At 41.7% G+C, this 22,213-nt stretch overlaps 1 non-coding gene across 1 annotated transcript; it reads left to right on the top strand.

Moving 5' to 3' along the window:
- The first annotated feature begins 18,342 nt into the window (after positions 1 to 18,342).
- On the top strand, positions 18,343 to 18,449 carry TRNAL-UAA (transfer RNA leucine (anticodon UAA)). The gene is made up of 2 exons: positions 18,343 to 18,380; positions 18,404 to 18,449. It is a non-coding gene; the product is annotated as a tRNA-Leu (tRNA).
- Positions 18,450 to 22,213: the final 3,764 nt, after the last annotated feature.

Genomic DNA, 22,213 nt, shown 5'->3' with positions numbered 1-22,213 from the left:
CTGGTATCTGAATACTGGTGGCATAGCTTCCAGCTTCACAACAACACGCAAGCCCCCACAGTATGACAAACTGACAGACACATCTGGACATACTGTTTTATGACATTGGTTAACAAACCCACAACATGTCAACACTCTCCCTTCTCAACCTTGGGTTCCCTAGTACTACCAAAAAAAAAAAAAGAAAAAACCAAACCCAGTGCCCTCAGGTCGATTCCAACTCATAGTGATTCTATAGGACACAGTGGAATGGGCCATAGAGTTTCCAAGGAGCCCCTGGCGGATTCGAACTGCCGACCCTTCGGTTAACAGCCGTAGCACTTAATGACTTCACCACCAGTATGTACGTGTATATATATATATATATATATATATATATATACATTTTTTTTTTTTTTACCTGAAAATGAGATACTGCTATAACAAACCCGAAAGCATGTGGCTTTGGAACTGGGCAGCAGTTGGAAACTGGTAAGACCTTCAGGAGAAAGTTAGTGAAAATGTCCCCCAAATGGGAAGACAATTTCTTTATGTTGCCTAGTCAGGAGAATGAGGAAACTATTATTAGAAGCAGTAGTAAAGGGTTCCCTTGTTATCTAGTGACAGAAAGTTTAGCAGCACTGTTATTGTGCTAACACAGAAGGTAAAAAATATACCCAATGAACTGGGTGATTTAAAAAAAATTTATTTTTATTTTTTATTTTTTAGGTGATTTAGCTAAGGATATTTCCAGGCAATGTGTTGAAGGTGACCCCTGGCATTTTCTAGCTGCCTAAGGTAAAGCTATGAGTTGGAATTGACTTGACGGCACTGGGTTTGGTTTTTTTTTTAAGATGAAATGGGTGAATTGTTAAGTATAAAAGAACCACGACTTGGTGTATCTTAAGAAATAAAACCTTCTCATTTCCAGCCCCTCCAGATGACAAACAATGTCACATAAGAAAAGACTTCTGGGAAAACAGCAGACCCAAGAGATTGTCAGAAAATAGGGTCTAAAAACGAAGCTAAGGGCATAATCATAAAATGTTTTGTTCAGACCTCAGACAGATTCCACTGGTCCCTGAAACAGACTTATGAATGAACAAGCATTCAGGTGATTTTAGGCCCAGCTTTCAAGACACCCTACCTGAAAGGAGCCCAGATGAGCTAACCTCTCCACCCTGCTAGCTCTGCCAACTTACAGATTTTTGAACAAACCAATGTTATTGCTTTATCTCCCTGGTTTTTTGGGCAATTTTTAAAGTAACAACCATGACAAAAAGATAATATCACAAATGAACACTATAAAAGAGAAGAAATTCAAATCACGGAGCTCAAATTTCAATCAAGATGTTGGAGCTTGTATTCATTCATATTTAACATGTGAAGAAGGGAAAGGATCCAGACATGCTCATTTTGGAACCAACTGCAAGCTTCTCAGGCTAACGATTTCTCTCCATTCTGGACAAGCTTTTATTTATGGAGAGGCATGACTTAGAGTGGTGTGGGATAAGAATCTAGGGCTTAGAGCTCTGTGGAAAGCAGAGAACTAGGCCTACTACCCACAGAATTGTGCTGCACTGGAGGATCTCTTTGTCTTCTTTTCACACTCTGATGCACATTGATAACGTTTCTTTACCTAAGAAGATGATAAAGACTTTCTACAGAATTCCCACAAGGCCAATAAACTATTGTGTTTTTAGTCTTCTTGGAAGAGAAAGGGAATGGCTCATTTATGGAATCTCTGGCATTCTTGGGACTTCTTTCCAGCCTCTTCAAACCTAGCCCAAGTTATTTATGCCTGGCTAGAAATGTATTGACAACTTCTCAGCTTCTGCGGCTGCCTCCTTCCCATCCTACAAAGGAGGTGGCAAAAGTACTTGTTTCACTAAATCTTACCTTTTAGGGAGTTGAAAGACCTAAAACAATTACAACCACATTAGGCTATCTTTAGGTTTAAGGAGAGATGTTATGAATTCTAAGTGAGTCCTGTTTGTTGGATAAGAAATACTGTATTACGAAATTGGGACCTCTCTTTTCTTTGTGTACCATCACTTAGTCCAACAGAAGTAGCTAGGTTCCTATGGACTGAAGATCATGCCAATGTGTGTGGACACTGTCAGTGGATACTTGCTATTTTAAAGTAAATGACTATGATTGTATCCCCATAGAATATGATGTAGAACACAGCCACTGAAAATGTGGTCTACAGACCAGTGCTAATCTGTAAGTGTTTGCTACCAGCCAGCACCATTTTGAGCATGTAAATCAGCTGTATCACTAATCATTTTGTCTAGTTCTGTTGATCAGTTGGTTGATTATTCATTTATTCATTAGTTGTGGAAAGAGTTCTTCAATGAAGTCAGCAGTGCATTTAATTGTATTCTGGTGAAAGTTTACATCTTTTGAGAACCAGTAACTGATGTTCCCTAACTGATAACTTTGCACACCACTGGTACTGGAGAGTTGAGTCCCTGGTGGTATAAATGATTAAGAACCTGGCTGCTAACTGAACGACTGGAGTTTCAAACCCATTTGTGGGCACATTGGAAAAGGTTTTCTGCTTCTGAAAGGTCGCAGACATGAAAACTCTATGGAGCTCATTTCTACTCTGCAACACATGGGGTCATTATGAGTTGCAACTGACTTGATGGCAATTGGTTTGGTTTTTTGGAGTGGTATTAGAGTAACACTCCAACATTAGAATATAGATCAGTATTCTGCAATTCAAAATGAAAGAGGTATACAAAATAGTATTCTGAAGCTCACAAAGTCCCCAAAAGAAACAGACTATGTTGCCCTCTAGCAGAAACCATACAGCCAAGAAATATCACTGCAGCCTTCACTGGCTGCTTGGCATAAACGAAATTACAGCTGAAGGCAGAGCTTCACCACGTTCTCCCCACAACCAGATACCTCCTCTGCCTTACTTGACAAAAGATATGCCTTCCATATACCAGTCTCACTGGGTTGCCTCTGTTGGAAAGAATCTATATTTGATGCCTGCATCCTCACTTTATGGAAGTTTATGGCAAACATATTTGTGTTCCTTCTTGCCATGGTTATGGCCCTAATAAAAAAGGTCGAGAGGTAACCACTTCCTATCAGCTGCTCAAACTCCAATCTACCTTATTATCCAAGGTTTACATAGAATAGAAATTCACGCTCCAACCAAATGTAGGAAGGAATCACACAAATTACAGCACCAGTGTACTGATTCATTCTCCACTTGCCCTTCCAGGACCATTTTCTGCTCTGCTCTGTACCTTAGAAGGCTGCTTTACTTGGGCTTTCTTGCACCCTGGCTTCTGGCAGGATTCAGCCAATGGGATGTACTAGCAGGAGATCAGATGGCAAGAAGAGAGGGAGAGGTAGATGCAAAAATCCCTCCCACTAATTCCCAGCCAGGCTGTATTTCTCCCATGGGCACAACTTCTAGTGGGTGGCTCCTCTCCCATGGCAAGAGCTCTTACCAAATTCAGGCAACTCCCCTGCTTTTCCCTGCCCTTTTATGCCTAGGGATACTAAGGACTCCCAGTGTTCCAGTTGCTCAGGGTTTCCTCCCATTTTATTAGTTTCCTTAACTGTCTATCAAGCCCTTCCAGTGGTCTTTTCTCATTTCACTGTTTCAATGTGTGACCTGCTTTCTGCTGAAATACTGATTAATACAACTGTTACTGTTAGACCCCATCTAGTTGGTTCTGACTCATAGCAATCCTATGCACAACAGAAGAAATACCGTCCAGTCCTGCACCATCCTCACAATCATTTTTGCAGCCGCAGTGTCAAACAATCTCATTGAGGGTCTTCCTCTCTTTCACTGATAGTCTACTTTACCAAGCACGATGTCCTTTTCCAGGAACTGGCCCCTCCTGATAATATGTCCAAAGTAGGTGAGATGGAGCCTCAGCATCCTCACTTCTAAGGAGCATCTGGCCATACTTCTTCCAAGACAAATTTTTTCGTTCTTCTGGCAGCCCATAGTCTAGTCAATATTCTTCACGCAGAGCATAATTCAAAGGCATCGATTCTACTTCAGTGTTCCTTTTTGTTGTCCAGCCTTCCAATGCATATGTGTTGATTGAAAATATCATGGCTTGGGTGTGGTGCACCTTAGTCCTCAAACTGACATCTTTGCCTTTGAATACTTTAAAGAGGTCCTTTGCAGGAAGTTTGCCCAATGCAATACGTCATTTGATTTTTGACCTCTTCCTCCATGTACATTGATTTTGGATCCAATAAAATGAAATTCTTGATGACTTCATTATGTTCTCCATTTATCATGATGTTGCTTGCTGCTCCAGTTGGGAGGATTTTTGTTTTATTTATGTTGAAGTTTAGTTCATATTGAAGGCTGTAGTCTTTGGTCTTCATCTTTAAGTGCTTCAAATCCTCTTTACTTGGGGTAAGCAAGGTTGTGTCATCTGCATATCGTAGGTTGTCAATGAGTTGTCATGGATTGAATCATTTCCCCCCAAAATATACGTGAACTTGTGCAGGCCATGATTCTCCGTATTGTCTGATTGTCCACCATTCCATCATCTGATGTCATTTTTCTATGAGTTGTAAATCCTGTCTCTCTGAGGATTAATGTGGCAGGATTAGAGTCAGTTGTTTTATTGAGGCAGGACTCAATCTACAAGATTAGGTTGTGTCTTAAGTCAATCTCTTTTGAGATATTAAAGAGACAAGTGAACAGAGAGACAGGGAGACCTCATACCATCAAGAAAGTAGAGTCAGGAACAATGAGCCTCCTTTGGACCAGAGATCCCTGTGCTGAGAAGCTCCTAGACCAGAGAAAGATTGATGATGGGGACTTTCCTCTAGAGCCAACAGAGAAAGCCTTCCCCTGGAGCTGGATCCCTGTATTTGGACTTCTAGCCTACGAGACTGTGAGAGAATAAACATCTGATTGTTAAAGCCATCCACTTGTGGTATTTCGGATATATCAACACTAGATGACTAGGACATGAGTCTTCCTCCAATCCTGATGCCATGTTCTTCTTGGATTATTTGTTCAGCACACAGATTGAATAAGTATGTTGAAAGGATACAACCCTAATGCATATGTTTCCTGAATTAAGCCATGCAGTATCCCCTTGTTCTGTTCCCTTGATTGCCTCCTGGCTTATGTACAGGTTCTACATGAGCACAATTAAGTGTTCTTGAATTCCCATTCTTCGAATTGTTATCCATAATTTGTCATTGCCCACACAGTCGAATGTCTTTGTACAGTCAATAAAACACAGGTAAACATTTTTCTGGTGTTTCTGCTTTTAGCCAAGTTTCATCTGACATCAGCAATGATATCCCTTGTTTCACGTTCTCTTCTGCATCCAGCTTGAATTTCTCGCAGTTCTTTGTCAATGTAGTGCTGCAACCTATATTTACCCAAGTCCTCCTCCCACCCTTCCCCTCTGGATCAATTTGAGAGCAGGTGTTGCACGGATTGGGCCTAGAAGAACAACAAAGTTTGTGACATGAACAGTAATGTCCCCACATCTGTGATTCTCCCTCTTGAACGCACCCTTAAATTTGGAAATCAGTCCAATGGTTGCTCTGAAAATATTCATTACAAGAATTTTGAATTAGGCACAGATTTCTTTTTCTACAAGAGGTGGAAATTAATAACAACAAATAAAATTTCAGAAAAATTCAGAATCTGCTTTATTGTGACATGAACAATAGGGCAAGTCCTACATTTCCTGAATCAGGCATAATTGGTCCCCCAAATTCTAAGTAGCTCAGGATTCCTGCTGCTGGAGAACAGTGACAAAATTCACCTCTTACCCCCCTCATTCTCCTCACTCTAGGCTAAATTAATATGCCCACTTTTTGTTTTGTTTTCCTGTGATTTGCATTTATGAACTCCAGGTCACATGGGACATTATTTTGACTGTACTTGACCAAAGAGATCAAAACGTGGAGTGTATGATTGCTTTTCATATCCTTTGTGACTCTTTAGGAGCCCTGGTGGTGCAGTGGTTAAGAGCTATGTCTGGTAGTTCAAGAGGTGGGCAGTTTGAAGCCACCATCCACTGATTCTAAATCCTGTGAGACAGTTCTACTCTGTCCTTAGGGGATCGCTGTGAGTCAGAATCGGCTTGAGGGCAGCGGGTTAGGTTTTTTGTTTTTGAGGGCTTTTGGAGAACTGTCTGGCTGGTTTGGGCTTAAACAATAGATTTTGCAACCTCTTTTCTGGAATACAGAGAGGTGTATTCCCGAGATGGAAAAGACGCACAGAGCCTGGATTCCCCAACTCCCAACCAGCGATTCCTATTTTTCTGAGTTGTTTTAATAAGTTGCTTGTATTTGTCAGTAGTAGAGGGTTTTGCTTTTTGTTTTTCTCTTATTACCACTACCTACTGTTTATGGTGAGCTAAAAAAAAAAAATTTTTTTTCTTTTTTTTTTAATCAAAGCATGAAAGTAGAGAGGAAAAGAATTCCTGCTTGTTTTCGAATGTTCTCTAGGGCGAGCTGCGCAGGGCCCACGACTTGGAACAGGAGGTCTAGGATCCCTGGCTGAATTTCCTTTTTATCCTGCTGTCTTTATATTATGGTTGTTGATTGCCTCCACCGAGTCCCAAAACAGCTTTCCTGATGCCCTCTCAAAGCTCCAAGGATGGCGGAACTTATCTTGTAAAAATTTTCTGGTTCCTTTGCCAGAGCGCTCTCAGACAGGTCTCTTCTATTTGGATTTCAGCGCGGCCCAAAGGGAAATAAGAAACAGAGCCCCAAGATTGGAGACCTGAATTGACTCTAGGAAACTTTCAGCCTCAAAGACCAGCAAACAACAGGAGTCGTCTCTCCATTAGGCTCCTGTTCCCAGGAGGTCGCCTCATCTACCCCTATCAGGCTGCCTCATTGTTACCCTCTCCTTCAGTCTAGCTCTCTCTTTTCACTTCTACTATTGGGAAAAATGGGAGAGAGTTCCCCTGTTTCCCCCCAAGGCTCTAAGAACTGAAATTCTGAATACCCGTGAGAAAAATACCCTCAGAGGGGAGGGCCTGGCAGTAAGAAAAATCAAGAGGGCACTGAAGTCCCCACCCAAATTCCATATCTTCCCAAAAGACAGGCAGTCATTTCCATCTCTGGTCGACTTGTAGTTCCCGATCTTCGATTATCCCGGCTTTGATCCAAATTCTCAGGAGCCAGATTAGGGGTCTTGTACTTCTTTTGACAAAAGTCAATGGACGGGATGTTAAAACCAGCAGAGTGTGGGACTTGTTTGAAAACATCCCAGAAAACCAGAGAGGGAATGACAGTGGAACGTCAAATTTTCTAGAAACCAAAAACTAAAAAGAAGTTTGAGTGTGTCAATCATCAGCTTCAGGACAAGGGAATAGTTGCTTCCCTGTGAAACCTCAGTGGTTCAGGGGCTAGAATGCTCGTCTTGTAAACTGGGAGTTGTAAGTTTGAATCACACTGGAACCTTAGCTATTTGTTTTTCTCTTTGGCTAGATGGTTTGAAGGGTTGTGTTTCCTAGAAAAGTGGTAAAGCATCGGAAGGCAGCAGTTCCAACCCTCGAGGTACTCCTTCGCAGGAGAATCATGAATGAAGTACAGCCTCAGAAACCCTACAGGTTAGTTCTATCCCGACCTACAATTCGCTGTGAGTCGGACTGGAGGTCAATGGGTTATTTGGGTTTTCCTGAAGCCAAATCTCTAGGAATTCGAGCCCGTTATTTTGCTTACCTACCTTCTCAGAATACAGGAGCTTTCTGCTAACAAAAATAGAGAATTCTAAAATGAAGATTCCTAAGCAAAAATGGAAACAAAGCAGCTGGGTTGTTGATAGTACAGGAAATTCAGCTGTAAGAAACGTGCTAAAAGCTACCAATGTACAGGTAGTGTCAATCTAAGACAATATAAGCGAGTTAACGAGTGCCCCTTTCCGATAAAACCAAAAACCAAACCGGTTTCCGTCGAGTCCATTCCGACTCATATCTGCTTTATGAGACAGCGAAGAACTTCTCCATAGGGTTTCTAAAAAGCACCTAGTGGATTTCAATAGTCGACCTTTCCGTTAGCATCCAAAGTCTTAACCACCATGCCATCAGGGTTTTCCTGATCTGATAAAGAAATTTGTGGTTAGTTTCAATGAACTGCAACTTAAAGAGTCCTGACTAATTAAGCCAGCCATAGGTCTCAGGGAACCACGGTTGCATAGTGGTTAAGAGCTACCACTTCCAATAAAAGGTCGGCAGTTCAAATCCACCAGGTGTTCTTGGATATCCTATGGGGCAGTTCCACTCTGTCATATAGAGTCACTGTGACTGAGATTCCACTCGAAGGTAACAGGTTTGGTTTTTCTTGGTTTATGTGATGTGGGAAAAGGTCCTCAGAGCTTCTTTCGGTTTATGTGCTGGCCTCTTGAAATGAACAAGAACGTTTAGTGCTTTTCTCTCCACAACTGGGTTCCTGCTCAGGAGTTATCTGTTCATGCTGGTTGCAGGGATTTTGGCTTCTAGAGAGAGATCAGAAAATATTTACATCGGCAAGGGTTTCAATGGAAGCTAAGAAAGTGAGGAAAATAAGTATTTTAGAATACACCATCCAATCTGTTTCTTCTAGCATAGTACTTTGATTCATCAGGCTAATCATTTAAATATTATCCCAAATGTTTGATCAAAATTAAGTAAAGGGGAGGCGGGGCCAAGATGGCCGACTAGGTGGACGCTACTGCAGATCCCTCTTGCAACAAAGACTCAGAAAAACAAGTGAATCGATCACATACATAACAATCTACAAACTTTGAACAACAAACACAGATTTAGAGACAGAGAATGAACAAATACGGGGGACAGCAATTGTTTTCAGAGCCAGGAGCCAGCGTACCAGTCAGGTGACCTTCGGAGCCCGATTTGGGGCAGAGCCCAGGGGGGCAAAAGATACAGACAAGGGGCCCAGCCCTAGCCCGCAAACTCATCCCAGGAGGGAGCCCAGCCGGTAGGCATGGGCAGCATGGCGGCGCAGCCGGTAGGAGAAGTCCCCGGGAGACAGTGACTGGTCTTGGAGCGGGGAGAGCAGCGTCCCAGCCGGGGAGCCCTCCCGCTGGGATTTTGGCGGGGAGCAGGAGTGGCGCGAGCGTGGGGACCAGTTACTTTCCCCTGAATTGACCCGGGGGGGGGGGACCAGCCGTTCGTGTGGGCAGCCCTCAACCGGTTCAAGCAAGCGGTGTAGCGCGCCAGAGGGAGAATTCCCTGGGAGGCAGTGACTGGTCTTGGAGCGGGGAGAGCAGCGTCCTAGCCGGGGAGCCGTCTCGCAGGGATTTTGGCGGGTGCGGGCAGGGTGTGAGCGCGGGGTACAGCTCCATCCCCCTGAATTGACCCCGGGGCGGCCCCAACCGGTTCTGGGTTCTTGCGGGCGGCGTGGCGGTGCAGCCGGTGGAAGAAGTCCCCGGGAGGCAGTGGCTGGTCTGGAGCGGGGACAGCGGCGTCCCAGCCAGGACATGCAGTCCCGGATCAGGCGCGGGGAACTACTCCGCTCTCCTGAGCTGACGGGGAGCGGGGGAGCCCACCAGGTTCGTGGGAGTGGCGCGCGACGCGGGGGGCGGGAGGGGGAGTCCCCGGGAGGCAGCGACTGATTTTGGAGTCCGGAGTGCACCGTCCCAGTAGGGGAGCCTTAACCTTGGGGGTGGGGCTGACAGCGGAGGATCTGACCGTGAGGCCAGTGGGCCAGACCCCCTGGGGGGGGCAATCTCCACACAGCCAGTACATATAGGCGAGGCGCCCCGCGGAAATCTCAGACATAAGAGTCATTCCAAGTAAGACAAACAACTCTGGCTATATTCTGAGGAGCTACACTCCTAGCTCTCTGATCCCTCCCCCACCCTCCCCAGGCGGCTCCATTAACATCCGAATAGCCTGAGCCAGAGGGAGAACTCTGATAGGGATCTGACTGCATTTTTTTTTTTAGTGGATTTTCTGGAAAAACTAGTTTCCCAGTAATGCCTCGGAGACAGCAGTCCATATCAAACCACATAAAGAAGCAGACCATGACAGCTTCTCCAACCCCCCAAACAAAAGAATCAAAATCTTTCCCAAATGAAGATACAATCCTGGAATTATCAGATACAGAATATAAAAAACTAATTTACAGAATGCTTAAAGACATCACAAATGAAATTAGGATAACTGCAGAAAAAGCCAAGGAACACACTGATAAAACTGTTGAAGAACTCAAAAAGATTATTCAAGAACATAGTGGAAAAATTAATAAGTTGCAAGAATCCATAGAGAGACAACATGTAGAAATCCAAAAGATTAACAATAAAATTACAGAATTAGACAACGCAATAGGAAGTCAGAGGAGCAGACTCGAGGAATTAGAATGTAGACTGGGACATCTGGAGGACCAGGGAATCAACACCAACATAGCTGAAAAAAAATCAGATAAAAGAATTTAAAAAAATGAAGAAACCCTAAGAATCATGTGGGACTCTATCAAGAAGGATAACTTGCGGGTGATTGGAGTCCCAGAACAGGGAGGGGGGACAGAAAACACAGAGAAAATAGTTGAAGAACTCCTGACACAAAACTTCCCTGACATCATGAAAGACAAAAGGATATCTATCCAAGATGCTCATCGAACCCCATTCAAGATTGATCCAAAAAGAAAAACACCAAGACATATTATCATCAAACTCACCAAAACCAAAGATAAAGAGAAAATTTTAAAAGCAGCCAGGGAGAAAAGAGAGATTTCCTTCAAGGGAGAATCAATAAGAATAAGTTCAGACTACTCAGCAGAAACCATGCAGGCAAGAAGGGAATGGGACGACGTATACAGAGCACTGAAGGAGAAAAACTGCCAACCAAGGATCATATATTCAGCAAAACTCTCTCTCAAATATGAAGGAGAAATTAAGATATTTACAGACAAACACAAGTTTAGAGAATTTGCAAAAACCAAACCAAGGCTACAAGAAATGCTAAAGGAGATTGGTCAGAAAACCAATAATATCAGGTACCAGCACAATACAAGGTCACAAAACAGAACGTCCTGATATCAACTCAAATAGGGAAAGCACAAAAACAAACAAATTAAGATTAATTCTAAAAAATAATAAATAAGTAAAATAATACACATAACAGGGAATCATGGAAGTCAATAGGTAAAAGATCACAATAATCAAAAAGAGGGACTAAATATAGGAGGCATTGAACTGTCAGATGGAGAGTGACACAAGGCGATATAGAACAATACAAGTTAGGTTTTTACTTAGAAAAATAGGGGTAAATAATAAGGTAACCACAAAAAGGAATATCAACTCCATAACTCAAGAAAAAAGCCAAGAAAAACGTAACGACTCAACTAACATAAAGTTAAACATTATGAAAATGAGGATCTCACAATCTACTAAGAAAAACGTCTCAGCACAAAAAAGTATGTGGAAAAATGAAATGGCCAACAACACACATGAAAAGGCATCAAAATGACAGCACTAAAAACTTATTTATCTATAATTACGCTGAATGTAAATGGACTAAATGCACCAATAAAGAGACAGAGAGTCACAGACTGGATAAAGAAACACGATCCATCTATATGCTGCCTACAAGAGACACACCTTAGACTTAGAGACACAAACAAACTAAAACTCAAAGGATGGAAAAAAATATATCAAGCAAACAATAAGCAAAAAAGAAGAGGAGTAGCAATATTAATTTCTGACAAAATAGACTTTAGACTTAAATCCACCACAAAGGATAAAGAAGGTCACTATATAATGATAAAAGGGACAATTGATCAGGAAGACATAACCATATTAAATATTTATGCACCCAATGACAGGGCTGCAAGATACATAAATCAAATTTTAACAGAATTGAAAAGTGAGATAGACACCTCCACAATTATAGTAGGAGACTTCAACACACCACTTTCGGAGAAGGACAGGACATCCAGTAAGAAGCTCAATAGAGACACGGAAGACCTAATTACAACAATCAACCAACTTGACCTCATTGACTTATACAGAACTCTCCACCCAACTGCTGCAAAATATACTTTTTTTTCTAGTGCACATGGAACATTCTCTAGAATAGACCACATATTAGGTCATAAAACAAATCTTTGCAGAGTCCAAAACATCGAAATATTACAAAGCATCTTCTCAGACCACAAGGCAATGAAACTAGAAACCAATAACAGAAAAACTAGGGAAAAGAAATCAAATACTTGGAAAATGAACAATACCCTCCTGAAAAAAGACTGGGTTACAGAAGACATCAAGGAGGGAATAAGGAAACTCATAGAATGCAACAAGAATGAAAATACTTCCTATCAAAACCTCTGGGACACAGCAAAAGCAGTGCTCAGAGGTCAATTTATATCGATAAATGCACAGATAAAAAAGAAGAAAGAGCCAAAAGCAGAGAACTGTCCCTACAACTTGAACAAATAGAAAGTGAGCAACAAAAGAGCCCATCAGGCACCAGAAGAAAACAATTAATAAAAATTAGAGCTGAAGTAAATGAATTAGAGAACAGAAAAACAATTGGAAGAATTAACAAAGCCAAAAGCTGGTTCTTTGAAAAAATTAACAAAATTGATAAACCATTGGCTAGACTGACTAAAGAAATACAGGAAAGGAAACAAATAACCCGAATTAAGAAACGAGAAGGACCACATCACAAGAGAACCAAATGAAATTAAAAGAATCATTTCAGATTACTACGAAAAATTGTACTCTAACAAATTTGAAAACCTAGAAGAAATGGATAAATTCTTGGAAAAACACTACCTACCTAAACTAACACATTCAGAAGTAGAACAACTAAATAGACCCATAACAAAAAAAGAGATTGAAATGGTAATCAAAAAATTTTCAACAAAAAAAAGTCCTGGCCCGGACGGCTTCACTGCAGAGTTCTACCAAACCTTCAGAGAAGACTTAATACCACTACTACTGAAGGTATTTCAAAGCATAGAAAAAGACGGAATACTACCCAACTCATTCTATGAAGCTACCATCTCCCTGATACCAAAACCAGGTAAAGACATTACAAAAAAAGAAAATTATAGACCTATATCCCTCATGAAGATAGATGCAAAAATCCTCAACAAAATCCTAGCCAATAGAATCCAACAACACATCAAAAAGTAATTCACCCTGATCAAGTGGGATTTATACCAGGTATGCAAGGCTGGTTTAATATCAGAAAAACCATTAATGTAATCCATCACATAAATAAAACAAAAGATAAAAACCACGTGATCTTATCAATAGATGCAGAAAAGGCATTTGACAAAGTTCAACACCCATTTATGATAAAAACTCTTACCAAAATAGGAATTGAAGGAAAATTCCTCAACATAATAAAGGGCATCTATGCAAAGCCAAGAGCCAATATCACTCTAAATGGAGAGAAGCTGAAAGCATTTCCCTTGAGAACGGGAACCAGACAAGGATGCCCTTTATCACCGCTCTTATTCAACATCGTACTTGAAGTCCTAGCCCGGGCAATTAGGCAAGACAAAGAAATAAAGGGTATCTGGATTGGCAAGGAGGAAGTAAAGCTATCACTATTTGCAGATGACATGATCGTATACACAGAAAACCCTAAGGAATCCTCCAGAAACTACTGAAACTAATAGAAGAGTTTGGCAGAGTCTCAGGTTATAAAATAAACATACAAAAATCACTTGGATTCCTCTACATCAACAAAAAGAACACCGAAGAGGAAATAACCAAATCAATACCATTCACAGTAGCCCCCAAGAAGATAAAATACTTAGGAATAAATCTTACCAAGGATGTAAAAGACCTATACAAAGAAAACTACAAAGCTCTACTACAAGAAATTCAAAAGGACATACTTAAGTGGAAAAACATACCCTGCTCATGGATAGGAAGACTTAACATAGTAAAAATGTCTATTCTACCAAAAGCCATCTATACATATAACGCACTCCCGATCCAAATTCCAATGTCATGTTTTAAGGGGATAGAGAAACAAATCACCAATTTCATATGGAAGGGAAAGAACCCTCGGATAAGCAAAGCATTACTGAAAAAGAAGAAGAAAGTGGGAGGCCTCACTCCACCTGATTTCAGAACCTATTATACAGCCACAGTAGTCAAAACAGCCTGGTACTGGTACAACAACAGGCACATAGACCAATGGAACAGAATTGAGAATCCAGATATAAATCCATCCATGTATGAGCAGCTGATATTTGACAAAGGCCCAGTGTCAGTTAATTGGGGAAAAGACAGTCTTTTTAACAAATGGTGCTGGCATAACTGGATATCCATTTGTGAAAAAATGAAACAGGACCCATACCTCACACCATGCACAAAAACTAACTCCAAGTGGATCAAAGACCTAAACATAAAGACTAAAACGATAAAGATCATGGAAGAAAAAATAGGGACAACCCTAGGAGCCTTAATACAGGGCATAAACAGAATACAAAACATTACCAAAAATGCTGAAGAGAAACCCGATAACTGGGAGCTCCTAAAAATCAAACACCTATGCTCATCTAAAGACTTCACCAAAAGAGTAAAAAGACCACCTACAGACTGGGAAAGAATATTCAGCTATGACATCTCTGACCAGTGCCTGATCTCTAAAATCTACATGATTCTGTCAAAACTCAACCACAAAAAGACAAACAACCCAATCAAGAAGTGGGCAAAGGATATGAACACACATTTCACTAAAGAAGATATTCAGGCAGCCAACAGATACATGAGAAAATGCTCCCGATCATTAGCCATTAGAGAAATGCAAATTAAAACTACGATGAGATTCCATCTCACACCAACAAGGCTGGCATTAATCCAAAAAACACAGAATAATAAATGTTGGAGAGGCTGCGGAGAGATTGGAACTCTTATACACTGCTGGTGGGAATGTAAAATGGTACAACCACTTTGGAAATCTATCTGGCGTTATCTTAAACTGTTAGAAATAGAACTACCATACAACCCAGAAATCCCACTCCTCGGAATATACCCTAGAGATACAAGAGCCTTCACACAAACAGATACATGCATACCCATGTTTATTGCAGCTCTGTTTACAATAGCAAAAAGCTGGAAACAACCAAAGTGTCCGTCAACGGATGAATGGGTAGATAAATTGTGGTATATTCACACAATGGAATACTACGCATCGATAAAGAACAGTGATGAATCTGTGAAACATTTCATAACATGGAGGAACCTGGAAGGCATTATGCTGAGCGAAATGAGTCAGAGGCAAAAGGACAAATATTGTATAAGACCACTATTATAAGATCTTGAGAAATAGAAAAAACTGAGAAGAACACATACTTCTGTGGTTACGAAGGGGGGAGGGAGGGAGGGAGGGAGAGGGTTTTTTATTGATCAATCAGTAGATAAGAACTGCTTTGGGTGAAGGGAAAGACAACACTCAATACAAGGAAGGTCAGCCCAACTGGACTGGACTAAAACAAAGAAGTTTCCGGGATAAAATGAATGCTTCAAAGGTCAGCGGAGCAGGGGCGGGAGTCTGGGGAACATGGTTTGAGGGGACTTCTAAGTCAATTGGCAAAATAATTCTATTATGAAAACATTCTGCATCCCACTTTGAAATGTGGCGTCTGGGGTCCCTGAATGCTAACAAGTGGCCAACTAAGATGCATCAATTGGTCTCAACCCACCTGGAGGAAAGGCAAATGAAGAACACCAAGGCCACACGACAACTAAGAACCCAAGAGACAGAAAGGGCCACATGAAACAGAGACCTACATCATCCTGAGACCAGAAGAACTAGTTGGTGCCCGGCCACAATCGATGACTGCCCTGTCAGGGAGCACAACAGAGAACTCCTGAGGGAGCAGGAGATCAGTGGGATGCAGACCCCAAATTCTCATAAAAAGACCATACTTAATGGTCTGACTGAGACTAGAGGAATCCCGGCGGCAATGCTCCCCAGACCTTCTGTTGGCACAGGACAGGAACCATCCCCGAAGACAACTCATCAGACATGAAAGGGACTGGTCAGCAGTGGGGAGAGAGATGCTGATGAAGAGTGAGCTAATTAAATCAGGTGGACACTGGAGAGTGTGTTGGCAACTCTTGACTGGAGGGGGGATGGGAAGATAGAGAGAGAGGGAAGATGGCAAAATTGGCACGAAACGAGAGACTGAAAGGGCTGACTCAATAGGGGGAGAGCAAGTGGGAGAAGGGAGTAAGATGTATGTAAACTTACATGTGACAGACTGATTGGATTTGTAAATGTTCACTTGAAGCTTGATAAAAGTTAATTAAAAAAAATTAAGTAAAGCTAAAAACCCATTTTCAAAAAGAAGGAAATAAAACACAGGGAAACATCTTTCTGATATTTTCTGCTTTCAGTCATGATCTGATATCCGATAGCCCTTAATCCACATCGTCTTCTGAATCTGGCTTGAATTTCTGGCAGTTATCTGTCAAAGTGCTGCTACAACCACTTTTCAATGATCTTTAGCAAAATTTTACTTGTGTATTATATAACGATATTGTTAGATAATTTCTGCCATCTGTTGGATCTGCTTTCTTTGGAATGGGTACAAATATGGATCTCTTCCAGTCAGTTGAATAGGTAGCCATCTTCCAAATTTCTTGATTTAGGTGACATTGCATCCCAAATCAAGTGCTACCCCTGTTAGGCCTATAGAAAAAGGAAGTGGTGGGATTTCTGCGTTTTTCTAAAGGTGACTGTGTGAAGCCCTTCTTTTAGCTTGCTTTCCTCAGTGTCTTAGTCATCTAGTACTGCTAGAACAGGAAAACCAAAAGTGGATGGCTTTAACAAAGATGAATTTATACTCTCACAGTCTGGTAGGTTACAAGTCTGAATTCGGGGTGTCAGCTCCAGGGGAAGGCTTTCTGTCTTTGTTGGCTCTGGAGCAATGTCCTTGTCCTCAGTCTTCTTCTGGTTGAGGAGCTTCTCAGGTGTAGGGACCCCGAGTCTGAAGGACGCACTCTGCTCCTTGTGCTGCTTTCTTGGTGGCATGTGGCCCCCAACTCTCTGCTGGCTTCCCTTTCCTTTCATCTCTTGAGATATAAAAGGTGGTGTGGGACACACCCCAGGGAAACTCCCTTTACCTTGGATCAGGGAGGTGACCTGACCCACACTGCAATCCCACACCAATCCTTTCAACATAACATTACAATCACAAGGTGGAAGGCAACCACACAATTCTGGGAATCATGGCCTAACCAAGGTGATACACACACTTTTGGGGGAAAATAGTTCAACCCATGACATTCAGTCATTGGGATTTTGAATCTGAGAAACCTAAGAACTGAAACAAAACAAGGTTCTACTGATTCACTTGACATAGTATGGTCATCCAAAATAATTCCTTCCAGGGTAATGAGAAATCCATTTTTAGGAACTTTTAAAGGATACAAGAGAAAGATTAATATTTTTAAAAGTAGCTTTCAATGCAGTATGGTAATTCATGATCAGAGAGTGAAATGAAGACACAAAAGTCACTGTTTGTAGTCCCTTGGGGTGACCACAATGGATTTCTAGTCCATTGCCTTAACCACTTGACCATAAGTATAGATGCTTCTAGGTTTTTACAGTGGGCTCTGTGTTGCCATATATCATCTATTCCATGCCATTTTTTGTTTTAATAAGGACTTAATAATAACTGACAGTAACTAATAACAACATCTTTCAGAAACGCTTTTTCTAACCAGGATCCAGTCAAGGTCATTCATTGCATTTGTTTGTTCTCTTAATCTCTTTTAGTCTAGACCAGCGTCCCATCACTGTTCGTTGTTTTTCTTTGTTTTGACATTGACTTAAAAAAAAAAAAAGTCCAGGCCAATTGTCTCCTGGAATGCCCTACCTTCTGGATTTCTCTCATTGTCTCCTCACGCAATCTTTTAATTTATTCCTCTATTTCTTGTACACTGGAAGTCTAAAGAATTGGTTATATCATTTCAATTGTCACTATCATTGGGGTATCCTGACAAATGACTCCTGAAGTGAAGTAAGTACTATATAAAATACACATTTCAGGCCAAAAATGTTGAACGTGAACCTACTCGACAATTCTTTTTTTTTGTCGAAACGTCTTTCAAATCCGCGTCCTACGTCCTCTACTCCTTAAAGCTGATGCTGTAACTCGCGGTCTTTCTGGGCAGTCTGGGCTGGGGGGAAGGGGAGCAGTGGGAAAACGGCCTGTGGGGTGGGTGGCGTGGCGTAGGCTGCAGTCTTTAGGCTCCGGTCTTTAGAACTGCGTTAAATCTGTTCTCCAGGGCAAGTCTCAGGTTCCCTGTAAAATGTGTTCTTTCCTGCTTTAATGTTTTTAGAAATAATCTTTTCCTGTCTTGAAGGCAACATCCATCATAAAGTACGGTTGTCATCATGTGTAAGTGCTACACGCAGTGTCAGGATGGCCGAGTGGTCTAAGGCACCAGACTTAAGGTATCCCTTTCTTCGTTTGGGGTTTCTGGTCTCCAACTGGAGGCGTGGGTTCGAATCCCACTTCTGACACGGTTTTCTTTTGTTACGGTCAGGGTCTATTCAAAGTTTAACCTTCGGGCCCTCAACACCTAAGGTTTCTTCTAGGTCTTGGCCGCCTTAACTCTCCTCCTGCCTTTGAGATCACACTCGCTCGCCCTTTCGGGGTCGCCCGGTTTGGGGGCCCCCAAGTACTGGGCCATCACTCTCCGTTTCTGGACCTTCACTCTCTTCCCAGTGTCCATAGTGCAACCATTTCTGCATCAAAGAGGCCCAGCCCTGAATACTCTTGCCAACGTCCCAGCGCAACTCAAACCAAACAGTCGACAAATGAAAAGTCCTGAACTGGAGAATTCTGGAAAGTTTCCAGAGCCATTCAGACGAAATTTAGACCTTCTGATGCAGGAGAAAGCCATGCATGGGGCAAGAGCACTGGGGAAGCCACAGGCCAAGCATCTCCTGGACACCAGGGAGCAAAACCCTCTTTGTCTTGCAGTCTCTCCAGGTAAATCCTCAGTACTAGGAAGCAAAGGAAAAATATTTTAAAGACCCAGATATATTTTCACAAAGCAGGTAAAAGGATGATTTGGGGCTGAAAGTCAGTAAATCCATAATGGGCACAAACTAATACAGATATGTATCTATATATCTTTACCTGAAAATGAGATACTGCTGTAACACACCCCAAGGCATGTGGCTTTGGGACTAGGCAGCAAGTGGAAACTGGCAAGACCTTCAGGAGACTGTTAGTGAAAGGGGCCCAAAACAGGAAGACTGTTTGTATCTGCTGCCTAGTCAGGAGAATGAGGAAAATATTAGAAGCAGAAGAAAAGGGGGCCCTCGTTATCTACAGACAGAAAGTTTAGCAATACTGTCACTGTGGTAATGCCGAAAGTAAGAATATATACCTAAAGATTTAGGTATATTTGATTTAGCTAAGAATATTTCCAGGCAAAGTGTTGAAGGTGACCCCTGGCTTTTTCTAGCTGCCTACAGTAAAAAGGGTGTGTGCCTATGAGACAGTGAGATAAACTAAAGAAAGAATCTTTAATTTTAAAGGAGCCATGACTTGGTCGTTATTAAAAAATAAAACTGTCTCAGTTTCAGCCTCTCCAGATGACAAACAATGCTTCAATTAACAAAAATGCTTCCAGGAAAACATCAGACCTAAGGCATTGTTGAGAAAAGCAGGGTCTAAAGATGAAGCTAAGGGCATGATTGTAAAACCCTTTGTTCAGACCTCAGAAAGATTCAAGTCCTGCCACAAACAGACTGATGAATGAACAACCATTCAGATGATTCTAGCCTCAGCTTTCAACCCACCCTAGCTGAGTGGATCCCATATGAGCTATTCCACCTACCCACCCCCGCAAGCCTGTCAAATCACAGATTTTTGAACAAACCAATGTTACTGTTTTATGACCCTGGGTTTTCAGGCAATTTCTAATGCAACCATAATTGTGCAACGATAATCATGACTAAAATATAATATCATAAATTAACACTATAAAAGAGAAAGAAAAAAAATTCAAATAATGGAGCTCAAATTTCAAACAAGACTGAGAGCTTGTATTCATATTTGACATTAGGGGAAGGGAAAGGATCCAGACCTGCTTATTTTGGAACCAACTCCAGGCTTCTCAGGCTAACAATTTCTCTCTATTCTGGACAGGATTCCATTTATGGAGCAGTATGACTTAGAGTGGTTTGGGGTATGAATCTAGGGCTTCGAGCTCTATGGAAAGCAGAGAACTAAGCACACTACCACTGAATCGTGCTGCACTGGAAGCTCTATTAGCCTTCTTTCTGCACTGTGGTGCACTGTAATATGTTTCTTTACCTACCCAGTACTAACCCAACAACCCAGTACCGACCCAACTACTACGAAGGTGAAGAATACTACCTGCAGACTTCCCACAAGGCCAATAAGCTCTTGTGTTCTGACTCTTCCTGGAAGCAAAATAGAATGGCTGGTTTATGGAATCTTTGGCACTCTTGGGAGTTCCTTCCAGCCTCTTTGAACCTAGCTAAAGTTATTTATGCCTAGCTAGAAATGTATCTATACCTTCTCAGCTTCTACTGCTGCCTCCTTCCCCTCCTACAAATGAGGAGGCAAAAGTGCTTCTTCCATTACCTGTTAGGGAGTCGAAAAGGCTGTAACAATTATGACCACATTGGGCTTTCTTTAGGTTTAAGGAGAGATGTTATGAATTCTAGTTGAGCCCTGTTTGTCAGATACCTGCCTTCAAAAGGAACTACTGGATTACAAAATTGGGACATTGCTTTGTGAACCATCACTTAGTCCAACAGAACCAGCTAGTTACCAATGTGTCATACCAATGTTTTTGATCACTGTCAGTGTGTACTTGCCATTTTGAAGTAAATGACTATGATGATATCTCCACAGAATCTGATGTAGAGCACAGCCACTGAAAATGTGGTTTGCAGATCATGTGTTTGCTACCAGTCAGCACCATTTTGATATACACAGGTTGTGTCAGAATGTAAACCAATTGTATTACTAAGCATTTTGTTTACTTCTATTGATCGATTGATGATTTATTTATTTTTAAGTTGTAGAAAGAGTTCCTTAATGAACGCCGTAGTGCATTCAATTATATTCTGCTGCAAGGTTACATTTTTGTGAACCAGTAACTGATGTTCTCTAGTCGACAACTTTGCTGACCATCAGTATTAGAGAAATGAGTCCCTGGTGGTGCAAATGGTTAAACACTTAGCTGCTAACTGAAAAGTTAGAGGCTCAAACACACCCAGAGTCATCTCAGAAAAGGTGATCTGCTTCCGAAACGTCATAGGCTTGAAAACTCCGTGGAGCTCAGTTCTACTCTGCAACACGTGGTGTCATGATGAGTTGCAATTGATTGACGGCAATTGTTTTTTTTTTTTTTTTTTGGTTTGGTATTAGAGAAACATTACGACATCAGAATATAGATCATTATTACACATTTTACAAAGAGAATTCGTTATAGGAGTATGTCATGGATTGAATTGTGCATCCCAAATTATGTGTCAACTTGGTTATGCCACGATTCCCAGTATTGTGTGGTTCTCCTCCATTTGGCGTAACTTCCGAAAGCATTGTAAATCTTAATCTCTGCCTGTGGTTAATGGGGCCAGATTACCCCCCCCAAAAATAGATTAGCTTATGTTAAAGAGGATTAAGGTGGGATGTAGCACCCTTACTCAGGTCACATCCCTGATCCAATGTAAAGGGAGTTTCCCTGGGGTGTGGCCCACATCACCTTTTATTTTACAAGAGATTAAAGATAAGAGAAGCAAGCAGAGAGTGGGAGGCTTCATACCACCAAAAAACATCACCGAGAGCAGAGCTCATTCTTTGGACCTGGGGTTCCTGTGCAGAGAAGTTCCTAGATCAAGGGAAGATTGATGACAAGGACCTTCCTCCAGAGGTGACACAGAGAGAGAAGGCTTTCCACTACATTTGGTGCCCTGAATTCAGACTTTTAGCCTACTGTGGGAGAATAACTTCTCTTTGTTAAAGCCATCCACTTGTGGAATTTCTGTTATAGCAGCGCTAGATAACCAAGACAGAGTATAAGTAGAAAGAGGTTTACAAAATAGTGTTCTGAACCTCCCAGACTCCCCAAGAGAAACAGACTATGTTGCCCTTCAGCAGAAACAGTACAACCGAGAAATATCACTGCATCCTTACCTGGCTGCTTGGCATAAACCAATGTATAGCTTGAGACAGACCTTCACCACATCCTCCCCAGAAACAGGTGCCTCTTCAGCCTTACTGGACAGAAGATATGCAT

This window comes from Loxodonta africana, chromosome 1, assembly GCF_030014295.1.
Source record: "Loxodonta africana isolate mLoxAfr1 chromosome 1, mLoxAfr1.hap2, whole genome shotgun sequence".
In the NCBI taxonomy this organism is placed as follows: Eukaryota; Metazoa; Chordata; class Mammalia; order Proboscidea; family Elephantidae; genus Loxodonta; species Loxodonta africana.
Note: the sequence above shows the minus strand (reverse complement) of the source record. Positions and strands in the feature narration are given on the sequence as shown.